The sequence below is a fragment of the Zalophus californianus genome, chromosome 9 (assembly GCF_009762305.2).
Source record: "Zalophus californianus isolate mZalCal1 chromosome 9, mZalCal1.pri.v2, whole genome shotgun sequence".
NCBI classification, from domain to species: domain Eukaryota; kingdom Metazoa; phylum Chordata; class Mammalia; order Carnivora; family Otariidae; genus Zalophus; species Zalophus californianus.
The window spans coordinates 117,539,283-117,551,922 of NC_045603.1; the positions used below are offsets into that span (position 1 = coordinate 117,539,283).

General features: G+C 36.7%; 1 protein-coding gene and 1 pseudogene across 1 annotated transcript in view; both read left to right on the forward strand.

Annotated features, from left to right (window-relative positions):
* The window catches only part of ARHGAP21 (Rho GTPase activating protein 21), a 132,412-nt gene that overhangs the window by 13,014 nt on the left and 106,758 nt on the right, over positions 1–12,640 (forward strand).
* Positions 5,063–5,156, forward strand: LOC113923225 (annotated as a pseudogene).

Below are 12,640 nucleotides of genomic sequence, written 5' to 3' on the forward strand. Positions count from 1 at the left end.
ATCTTTGTAGAAATGTGTGCTTAGGTCCTTTGCCCATTTTTTAATTGATATACTTTTTTGTTTTGTTTTGTTTTTTTTAGCTGCCTTCATTTCTGCCTCTCTCTAGTTTTGGCTGCCTAGAGCACCAGTAATGCCTTAGCAAAATGTGCAGTTGATTAAAAATCACACTAGTAGGTACAGTTACACTATAGACTTAGTGGGAGAGACTAAGTACGCCTGGAGCCTTTTTGGGGTGGTATGAGCCAAACTAGAATCCCTAGATGAAGATAGTGACAGAACTTCATATTGTAATCATAGTTTATGGTTACTAGAACTGCATCTGCTCTAGACAAGAGATAATGCAAATTGTCTTCAGTTTTAGGTGAGGAATTTGGAAGAAGAGTCATTTTTCCCTATTTAATCCTTAGCTTCTGTCACCACTCTTGGCTGTCTCTGTTTGATCATAATCTGGTATCAACTCTTACTTTAAACTAGTTACTAAAATATTGTGTTTGGATCAAGTGGGATCTCTAGGAAAAAGGTTGGCAGATACTTAAGGCTCTGAACTTTTCATATATATTCAGGATGCATAAGGATACCAAAAACGCATGGCTTAGAAAGTGGATACTACTTGATTTTGCCAAACTGTGGTGAAATGTTTAGCATATTTTTGACAGTGTGTCTTTTCTAGTTGGCTTTGAATTGACAGCCGACCAGATAGTGACTTTATGTCAGTCTCTGAAAAGGATTTCAAACTTTAGAATTCAGTTCATGTGATTAAGAGGGAAAACATAAAATGCCAATAATCAGGAATAAGAGGAGGCATCATTCAGAGCCTGCAGACATTAAAAAGATAAAAAGGGAATATTATGAACAACCTTATGTCTGTGAATTTGACAATTTAGATGAAATGAGCAGATTTTGTGTAAGGAATCTGTACCCATTCAGATCTGTTTGTGTATATAGGGGGAGTGGGTTCCCAAACCAAGCCATTCTCCAACATCAGCTGGGTATTCTACCATTCAACTCAATTCTGACACTGTCTACTTGGAGATAACAACACCATAGCATCAGATCCCACAGATTGAGGGCTCAGTCCTATAAGACTGCCCCCTCACCCTTTAGCCACCAATTGCGAATCCAGGTTTGTTGCCTGATCCACCAGCTGTAGATGGCTGTAGATCGGAGGTTCCAACCACCCCCTCCTTGAGTTCAGTTAATTTGCTAGAGTGACTCACAGAACTCAGAGAAACATATTACTGACTAGATCACTGGTTTCTTATAAAAGAATGTAACTCAGGAACAGCCAGATGGGAGAGAGGCATGGGGCAAGGTACTGGGAAAGGTGTAGAGCTTCCATGCCCTCTCCAGGCACACTGCTCTCCCCAAATCCTCTCGGGTTCAGCAGCCTGGAAGCTTTTGAACCCCATCCTTTTGGATTTTTATGGAGGCTCCATTACATGTGCATAATTGATTACATGATTAGCCATTGCAAATGATTTGAGCTCCAGCCCCTTTCTCCTCCCCTGAGGTCAGAGGGGTGGGATTGAAAGTTCCACTCTCTAATCATAGGTTTGGTTCTCTTGGCAACCAGGCCCTATCCTTAGGTGCCGTCCAAAAGTCACCTCATTAACACAACAAAAGACACCTTTGTTGCTCTTACCACTTAGGAAATTCCAAGGGTTTTAGGAGCTCTGTGCTGGGAATGGGGATGAAGACCAAATATGTATTTCTTACTGTAAATCACAATATTACACCTTGAGAGATACAAATTACCAAAACTGCCTCAGGAGAAAGAAAAAAAAAATCTGACTAGTGCCATATATGTGAAAGAAATTGAATTTGTAGTTAAAAACCTACCCACAAAGAAGACTCCAGAACATGATGGCAGCAATGACATATTCTATAACATGTTTGAGGAAGAAATCATACCAATTCTATACAAACTTTTAAAACGAAGTGGAGGGAACATTTCCCATCTCCTTTTTATGAGGCCAGTATGAGCCTGGTAATTACCAAACAAGAACATTATAAGGAAAGGAATTCAGACCAATAACCCTCATGGTTGTAGATACAAAAATTCTTAAAATGTTAGCAAGTTAAATCTATCAATATATGAAGAGGATAATAATGTCATGATTAACTTGAAGTTATCCCAAAAGTGAAAGATTGTCATTTTAACATATTAATAATTAACAGTTTAACAGGATACAATAAAGGAGAAAATTCATATGATCATCCACTCATCAGTAGATGCAGAAAAAAGCATTTGACAAAATTTAACACTCATTCATCATAAAATCTCTCAGAAAACTGGGAATATAAAGAAATTTATCCAATCATACTTGGAGAGATATTGAATACTTTACTGCTAAGGTCAGGAACAGGGTGAGGGTGTCTGCTCTCAATACTTCTATTCAACAGTATTATGGAGTCTCTACTTAATGTAATAAATCATGAAAAAGAAATAAAAGGAAGGAAGGAAAAAGGGAAGGAAGAAGTAAAAATCTTTATTTGCAGACAGTGTGATTGTGCACATAGAACACTGTAAGGGATCTACCAAAAACACTTCTCAGAACTAGCAGATTTTTCATAAGATACAAGGATACAAGGCTACTGTACAAAAATCAGTGTATTTCTATGAAACAACTGGGAAATGAAATAAAAATAATACCCTTATTATTTTAACAGATGGAAGACAGCCTAAATAAATGGAGAAATATACTATGTTTATGGATTGGAAGACTCAGTATTATTAAGATGTGACTTAGCCACAAATTGCTGTATAAATCCAACTCAATTCCAATTAAATTCCAGCAAGGTTTAACAAATTTTTTTATTAGAAATAGATAAGCTAATTCTAAAATTTATTTGGAAATTCAAAGGACACAGAGTAACCAAAACAGTTTTGAAAAAGATTAGTTTTATATTATTTATATTATTATTTTATAATATGCAAAGCTACAAAAATTAAGATAGTATAGAATTGGTTTAATGATAGATACATGTAATAACGGAAGGCAGTGGAGAGTTGGGATACTCGTGTAAACATGATCATTTGAATTCAGTGGGGTGATTTGAGTGGTACTGAACAAGTAGATATCCATATGGACAAAAATGAACCTTTATGTCTACCTTACATTACAGAAAAGTTAACCCCAATTAGATCACTGACATACATGTAAAAGCTAAGACAGTAAAACTTCTAGTCAAGAACAAAATATATATGACTTTGGGGGTAAACAGTGAGTTCTGAGACGGGACACAAAAAGCACTAACCAGAAAAGAAACAAAAGGATAAATTGGATTTCATCAAAATTAAAAACTTGTGCTCTTTGTGAAACACCATTAAGGTGAAAAGTAAAGCCATAGGTGGGGAGAAAATATTTATAAAACATATATCTATCTGATCAAGGACCTGCTTCCAGACAACCCAGTTTTTAAAAAGGGTAAAAGTTGAACTACATAAAAGGAGATAGATGAATTGTGTATCAGCACATGAAAAGATGTTCAGTAGCATCAGCCAGTAGGGGAAAAAATGCAAATTAAAACTACAGTGAACTACCACTGTACTACCACTAGAATAGCTAACATTAAGAAGAATAAAAATACAAAGGGTTATTGGGTATGTGGGGCAACTGAACTCAGACATTGTGAGAGGGATGTAAAATGACATAGCCACTTAGGACAATATTTTGGCAGTTTTCAGAAGTGAAGCATATATTTATTATGTGGCCCACTCCTAGGGACTTACTCAAGGGAATTGAAAACAATGTCCACAAAAAGATTTGTACATGAATGTTCATTAACAGCTTTTTTTTTTTAAAGATTTATTTATTTATTTGAGAGAGTGAGAATGAGAGAGAAAGAGAGAGCACATGAGAGGGGGGAGGGTTAGAGGGAGAAGCAGGCTCCCCGCTAAGCAGGGAGCCCAATGCGGGACTCGATCCAGGGACTCCAGGATCATGACCTGAGCTGAAGGCAGTCGCCCAACCAACTGAGCCACCCAGGCGCCCCTCTTTAACAGCTTTATTCATAGTATTCCCAAATTTGAAACTGCCCCAAATCCATCAACAGACAAATTGTGGTATATCCATGTAATGGAATACTACTCAGGAATTTAAAAAGAACAAACTGTTGATATACTCAGTACCATGAATGTATCTCAGAATGCTAAGAAAAAAGCCTGAGTTGGAAGAGTACATGATTCTACTTACATAAAAATTGCAGAACTGAGTAAACTAATCTATAGTGAGAGAGAGTAGATCAGTGGTTGCCTGGAGCTGGGAAGCTTTGATTGCAAAGAAGCATGAAGGGAGTTGGGGAGATGAAAATGTTCTTGATTATATGGTGGCTGTGGTTCTATGAATGTGTACAGTGGCCAGAATTCATTGAACTGTACATTTTAAAGGGGTACACTCATATATAAATTAAACTTCACTAAAATTTATTTTAAAAAAGACCAGTTTGACCACACCGGATTTTGGTGAAGATGTAGAGCAACTGGACCTCTGATAGATTGCTGATGGGAGTGTAAAATGGTACAATATTTTTAAAAGTTCACCATATACCTACTTTATGATCTAGCATTTTCATTCCTACATAATTACTCCCAAGGGAAATAAAATACATGTTCACACGAGAGACTTGTTTAGGAATGTTCCTAACAGCTTTATTCATGATGGCTTCAAACCAGAAACAACTCATTGTGTATTAATAGGAAAATAGATTTTCATATATTCCTACTGTGGAATACTTTTTGGCAATAAAAAGCAGAAGATTATGTATACATGCAGCAATACGGATGAATATTAATATCAATAGCAAGATAAATGAATATTACCTCTGGGGGTAAGGGAGGAGACTTCCAGAATGACTAGGAGGACACACAGGAAACTTCCTGGGGGTGATAGAAATGTTCTGTCTCTTGAGGTTAGGGTGAATTACTTAGATACATGCATTTGTAACATATCATGAACTGTATACTTAAGAGCTATGCTTTATAAGTGTTAAACATTGTGCGCAAATATTTATGCCCCAATTAAAATATATGAAAAATACGAATTAAAAATTATATAAAACACTGCTCACTTGAGCAGCACATATACTAAAATTGGAACAATACAGAGAAGATTAGCATGGCCCCTGCACAAAGGTGACACATATCATATTTTTTTAAATGCAAAACCAGGAAAAAAGCCAAAATATAATGAGAAACAATGGACAAAACTAAGTAATGGCTGACATTAAACACCTTGGCTACTACTGGAATATTAGTTTTGTCTTCTCTCACTCTCAAATCCTCCAACTTTATACACACACACACACACACACACACACACTTAAAGATTTTTATTTATTTATTTGAAAGAGAGAGAGCACGAGCAGGGGGCAGGGTCAGAGGGAGAGGGAGAAGCAGATTCCCTGCTGAGCAGGTAGCCCAACGTGGGACTCGATCCCAGTACCCAAGGATCATGACCTGAGCCAAAGGCAGGTACTTAACCAACTGAGCCACCCATGTGCCCCCCTCCCACTATATTTTTTAAAAAGAAGGAAATCAAAATACTTTTATCTTCTGTGATTTCTAAGATCTAATTTCAAAGCTTTTTTTGAGAACGGTCAGGGAGAGAGTTGCTGTACCTTTCAGAAAGTTGCCTTCTTAAAATTTTAATTTATAGCTCTAATATCATATGTTAGATCATATCATTGGACTTCTCTCATCCTCCTAAGTAGTTTAGCAAAATTCTTAAGTTTTGTTTTTCGATAGAGAACATTTTTAATTTTTTTCCTTAATTGTAGGTAACATTGAAAACATATATAATTGAATATGAAAAATAGTTGAAAAATTACGTGTTCTATAGATTTTAAGTTACAAAATGTTGATATGTCTTGGGTTTAATGAGACTGGCATACAACTATTAGGCAATTTAATTTTATCTAAGCCTTTGATTCTTTTGGAAGCCTACCTAAATAAGTAAACTTCTCTGAATACAATTTGTAAAAAAAAAAAAAAAAAAAAAAAAAAATCGTAGTTGATTTGTTTGCTTATGAAGGTATTATACTTAATTACTATGGTACTAGATTCTTATGTAGGTAAAAGTTGTAACATTTCCCTTAACTATGACAAGTAATTATATTTTTTTATTGGTTCAGAAATTCTTGATTAACTTTTTTTTTATTGTGGTAAAATACACATAACATAGAATTTATCATTTTAACCATTTTTACATGTACAATTAACTGTATTAAGTACATTCACAGTATTGTGTAATGATTATCACTATTTCCAGAACATTTTCATCATCCCAAACAGAAACGTTGTACTCAGTGACTCATAATTCCCCATTCCCCCTAACCCCTAGTAGTCTCTATTCTGCTTTTAATATGCATTTGCCTATAGTAGGTATCTCGTATAAGTGGAATCATACAATAATTGTCCTGTTGTGCCTGGCCTATTTCACTTAGCATGAAGTTTACAAGGTTCACCTGTTACAGAATGTATCAGAACTCATTCCTTTTTATGGCTGAGTAATACTCTTTTGTTTGTACGTACTATATTTTGCTATCCATCTGTTGATGTACACTTGGGTTGTTTTCACCTTGACTATGGTGAATAATGCTGCTATAAGTATTATACCTAAGTTTCTGTTTGAGTCCCTGTTTTTTTTTTTAATTTTATTTATTTATTTGAGAGAGAGAATGACAGAGAGAGAGCATGAGAGGGGGGAGGGCCAGAGGGAGAAGCAGACTCCCTGAGTCCCTGTTTTTAATTCTTTTGATTATATGCTCAGACATGGAATCGCTGGGTCACATGGTAATTCTGTGTTTAACATTTTGGGGAACTGCCAAACTGTTTTCCACAGTGGCTTACTATTTTATATTCCTACCAGCAGTGTATGAGCATTGCAGTTTCTCTACATCCTCATCAGTACTTGTTATTTTCCATAGTGTCCTTTAATGCATAAATTTTTTTTTTTAAGATTTTTTTTATTTGACAGAGACACAGCAAGGGAGGAACACAAGCAGGGGGAGTGGGAGAGGGAGAAGCAGGCTTCCCGCTGAGCAGGGAGGCCGATGCGGGGCTCGATCCCAGGACCCTGGGATCACGACCCGAGCCCAAGGCAGACGCTTAACGACTGAGCCACCCAGGTGCCCCTAATGCATACAATTTTTAATTTTTATGAAGCCCAATTTATCTTTCTCTTTTGTTGCCTATGCTTTTGACATCATAAGTAAGAAACGGTTGCCAAATCCAAGGTCATGAAGATTTTTCACAGTGTAATCTTCTAAGAGTTTTATAGTTTTAGCTCTTAAATTTAGGTCTTTGATCCATTTGGGGCCAACTTTTCTATACAGGTATGATTTCATTCTTGTGGGTATCCAGTTTTCTCAGTACCATTTGTTTGAAAATCGATCCTTTCCCCATTGAATGGTCCTGGCACTGAATTGAAGATCAATTGACCAGATATGTGAGAATTTATTTCTGGGCTCTCTGATCTGTTCCATTGTTCCATAGATCTGTACTATGCTACAGATTATTGCAGTTTTGTAGTAAGTTTTGAAAGTGGGGAGTGTGAGTCTTTCAACTTTGTTGTTATTGTTGTTTTGTTGTTATTATTATTTTTTTTTAACATTACTCAGTTCTCATCGCGAAAAGTGTACTCTTCAATCCCCCTCATCTATTTCACCCATCCCCCCCCCCCCCATTCCCCTCTGGTAACCATATATTTGTTATCTATAGTTAAGAATCTGTTTCTTGGTTTGTCTCTCTCTCTCTCTTTTTTCTTTGCTCATTTGTTTTGTTTCTTAGATTCCATGTATGAGTGAAATCATAGGGTTATTTGTCTTTCTCTAATTTTGCTTAGCATTATACTCTCTACCTCTATCCGTGTTGTTGCAAATGGCAAGATTTCATTCTTTTTTATGGCTGGAATAATATTCCATTGTATATATATACCACATCTTCTTTATCCATTCATCTGTAAATGGACACTTGGGCTGCTTCCATAATTTGGCCAACCTAAATAACGCTGCTATAAACAGAGGAGTGCATGTATCCCTTTGAATTAATGTTTTTGTATTTTTTGGGTAAATACCCAGTGGTGCAATTACTGGATTGTAGGCAGCTCTGTTTTTAACCTTATTTATTTATTCATTTATTCATTCATTCATTCATTCATTTGGCTCCACACCTAATGTGGGGCTCGAATTCATGACCCTGAGAGCAAGAGTTGGATGCTCTACTAACTGAGCCAGCCAGGTTTCCCTATTTTTAAGCTTTTGAGGAACCTTCATACTGTTTCCCACAGTGCCTGCACCAGTTTGCGTTCCCACCAACAGTGCACCAGGGTTCCTCTTTCTCCACATCCTCACCAACACTTGTGATTTCTTGTGTTTTTGATTTTATCCATTCTGACAGGTGTGAGGTGATAGCAGATTATACTTTTGATTTACATTTCCCTGATGATGAGTGATGTTGAGCATTTTTTTTTCATGTGTCTGTTGGCTCTCTGTCTGTCTTGTTTGGAAAAATGTCTGTTGATGTCTTCTGCCCATTTTTAAATTGGATTATTTGGATTTTGGATGTTGAGTTATATAAGCTCTTTATAGATTTTGGATACTAGCCCTTAACTGTATATGTGATTTGCAAATATCTTCTCCCATTTAGTAGGCTACCTTTTAATTTTGTTGATTGTTTACTCCACTGTGTAGAAGCTTTTTATTGTGATGTAGTCCTGGTGGTTTATTTTTGCTTTTTTTTTTTTTTAGGATTTTATTTATTTATTTGAGAGAGAGAGACCACGAGTGGGGGGAAGGGCAGAGGGAGAAGGAGAGAGAATCCAAACCAGACTGTGCACTGAGCGTGGACCCTGCCACAGGGCTTGATTCCATGACCACAAGATTACGACCTGAGCTGAAACCGAGTCAGACGCTTAACCGACTAAGCCACCCAGGCGCCCATAGTTTTGCTTTTATTTCTCTTGAGATATATCTAGAAAAACTTTGCTATGGCCAATGTCAGAAAAGTTACTACCTGTGCTCCCTTCTAGGATTTTTAGGGTTTCAGGTCTCCTATTCAGATCTTTAATTCATTTTGAGTTTATTTTTATGTATGGTGTAAGAAAGTGGTCCAGTTTCATTCTTCTGCAGGTATCTGTCCAGTTTTCCCAATACCATTTGTTGAAGAGACTTTCATTTTCCCATTGCATATTTTTTTATGGTGGTGGTTTTGCTTTTCTCCAGATAGTGTTAACAGGCAAGGTCAGGAAAAAGTGAATTTGTTTCTGTTAGATTAACTGTGTATATTTCTAGAAGACTTTGTTTGCCAGATGGTCTCAAACCTCTAGTAGGAAAAGAGGCCAATTGGATTTTTTGGTTTTAGAGCAAAAATATAGACCATCAGAATGGATTCCTAATAGCTGGAAATAAAAGAGTAATTAAGTCTTCGCAAAGGGTGATATGGTTGTTAAAGAGCCATATAGTTTATACTTGTTTTGCCTAAAAATATATAATTAGTTATAACTATAACTATAAAAATAGTTAATTAGCAGCCCTTTGATCTCTAGCTTGGGATATTTATTTGTCTCCAGTTTTGAGTGTCACAGTCTTTTAATATTCTTTATTCCTGTTGCACTTTAGGTATTTATACTATTGACATTTACTAGCCTTTTATTTAATCTTAATATACTTTTGGTAAGTGCTAGGCTGTAATGTCTGTTTCCTGGAAACATACAGTGAGACAAGTAGATTTTAGATAACTTTTTAGGGTTTTAAGAGAGAACACTGAACCCTTATTAAGTACCTTAAAATTTTTATTTACCTCATTTAATCCTGACAGCCACCGTAAATCATATATAAAAAAGAAATGTTTTTCTGAAGAAAAAGTTCATTTAAAGCTGAATGACTGTGATGGGATTTAAAGTACATATACTTCTTCCACATAATGTCTTACTGTTCAACATGGAACATTGACTCAAAGCAAATGGCAGGTCCATCGTCCCTTGAGTATATGTGAAGTCTGAAGTGTTTTCATGTCTTTTCATGCCCATTTTGCCTGAAGTGCCTTTTCCATGTCTTGTCATTTAGGTAAATCCCACACTTCTTTCAAAATTTGGCTCAGATCTTACCCGCTTGTAGAGCTTTCTTTGACCTTAGTGACCTCAGGTGAAAAAGATGGTCCCAGTTCAGGGTTGATGGTCTTGCTTTCTGTGGTCTTCTTCCCCCGTTCTTTTTTTCTTTTGGATTCCTGCTGTCTCATTACCCTTATTTCCAGTGCTGTTTGTGCAGATCTATAATCTGTTATCCAAAATTCTTGGGTTTTTCAGATTTTAGAAATGTCAGATAATGCAGGTTCTCTCAGTAATTTCTGCTGAAAATGTATGACTATTTATCCTCTGGGGAATAAATAAAAGCTTAGACAGAGCTTCGTGTCAGCTCAGGTCAGGGCAGGTTTTGCCATCAATGAGTTAGAAAAATATTTCAGGGATCTTTGAATTTCAGAAGTGTCAATATGGGATTATAGACGGGTATTAACTAATTTTTTAGGAGTATAAACTGTATGTTGGGAAAGGAGTTCCACCTCCTTTCAGAGGTGGTCTGCGTGTGTATATATGTATTTATGTATTTATCTGCCTATCTGTCTAGTATTATTAGCTGGTAGGTGCAAACCTACGTCAAAGATTTCGATTCTTAGAGTAGCTCCAGTTCTATTTTTGACCAGTGGCAGCCTCTTCATGTTTTCAACTGAGTCTTTTTTTTTTTTTAATATTTATTTATTTGAGAGAGAGAGAATGAGATAGAGCATGAGAGGGGGGAGGGTCAGAAGGAGAGGCAGACTCCCTGCTCAGCAAGGAGCCCGATGCGGGACTCGATCCCGGGACTCCAGGATCATGACCTGAGCCGAAGGCAGTCGCTTAACCAACTGAGCCACCCAGGCACCCTCAACTGAGTCTTTTAGACATGAGCCTGATTGTCTTTTGTCCTTACTGTCAAGTGTGGTTTTCTAGCTCATCTTTTATGTATATTTCCTGCCCAGAACCTAGAATCAGCCATTTCTCTAAGAAGTCCTGCTTTCTTTTACTGGCGAATGATTATTTCGAGATCACATCTAGATGTTAGGGGTGTTCCTTGCTACTGGGTTGTAGTTGTTTATGGTCCATTTTATGTGAACTTTTAAATTTTTTTATTTTTATTTATTTTTTTTAAGATTTTATTTATTTATTTGAGAGAGAGAGAATGAGAGAGAGCACATGAGAGGGGTTAAGGTCAGAGGGAGAAGGAGACTCCCTGCCAAGCAGGGAGCCCGATGCGGGACTTGATCCAGGGACTCCAGGATCATGACCTGAGCAGAAGGCAGTCTCTTAACCAACTGAGCCACCCAGGCGCCCCTGAACTTTTTTATTTTGAAATAACTTTAGACTCACAGAAAAGTTGCAATATACTACAGAGTTGCCCTATATTCTTCACCCAAATTTCTTTAATGTACATCTTAAGTAACCATAGGACAATTATCAAAACCAGGAAATTAATATTGCTACAGTATTATTATTGAATTATACACTGTGTTTAGGAATGATTTCTAGAAGCTTGATTATAGGAATGATTTATAAAAGCTTGATTATAGTTGGGCCTTTAGTCTCTGAGTCTTATTTATTTATTTATTTTTGGTATGTACTTCTGTGCAGTTGTTCTTAACTCGTAAGGTCTGTCACTCACCTGGGAACTTTTGAACATCAGATGCCTGAAACCTTTCTTTCCCCTCTCTGAGGGGAATTCTGAACTTTTCAGAATCTCAAGGTGGAGATAGAATAGATGGTGTCAGTGTAGTATTGGGAATTTTGCTAGAATCCTGCCTGCTCCAACAGCTAATAGAATCATTGAGGAAGGGAGCAATTTGTGTTTTTGCTCACAATTGATAATAATGGCCCTTTGGTTCCCAGGATAAAAGTTCATCTATCTTAAAATGACTCACATTTGATGTTTCCAGTTTCAGAGATTACTGTTATGCTTAGAATTGTCCTTCCACTTTATTAACGCATTCAGAAAATATTTATTAAGTACCTTTTAAGTACTAGACATGAGGATGCACCAGTGAAGAAATACAGACATGGTCTGGTCTCTGCCTTCATGGATCTACATGAATAATGAGAAGGTCAAAGCATTGAACACATAATTTTAATAGAGTACAATGAATATTATTTTAGGAGAAGAGCAAGGAGTTATGAAAACATAGAGCAGACAGATCTCACCTAGTGTAGGGATCAGGGAAAGTCTTCCTGGGAAGATTGTGTTGAGCTAAGTCAGGTAGGAGTTAGCTGGGTAAAAAGAAGAATCTTCTGGCAGAGGAACAACCTTAGTCTCTGGATTATGCCTAGTGGTAACAGCTGGGGTGAATTTCTAGTATCTTTGCTGGAGAAAAAAGTACAAGACCAAGGAAGGAAAAAATGTAGAAGTGAGCAGCAGCCTTTTTTGAATCTTTTCAAAGCATTCAGGTTTTCACAGAAATACCGTCTCTCATTTTTACTCATATTTCATCAGTCTGTATATCATCTAAGCTACGTGATAACAGTAACACAAGTAAAACTGACATAAAGAGGTTTGCAAAAATAAACTGGTTGTGTCAAGTGTGGGTCTCATTTGGTGGCAACAGAAATAAGTGGCT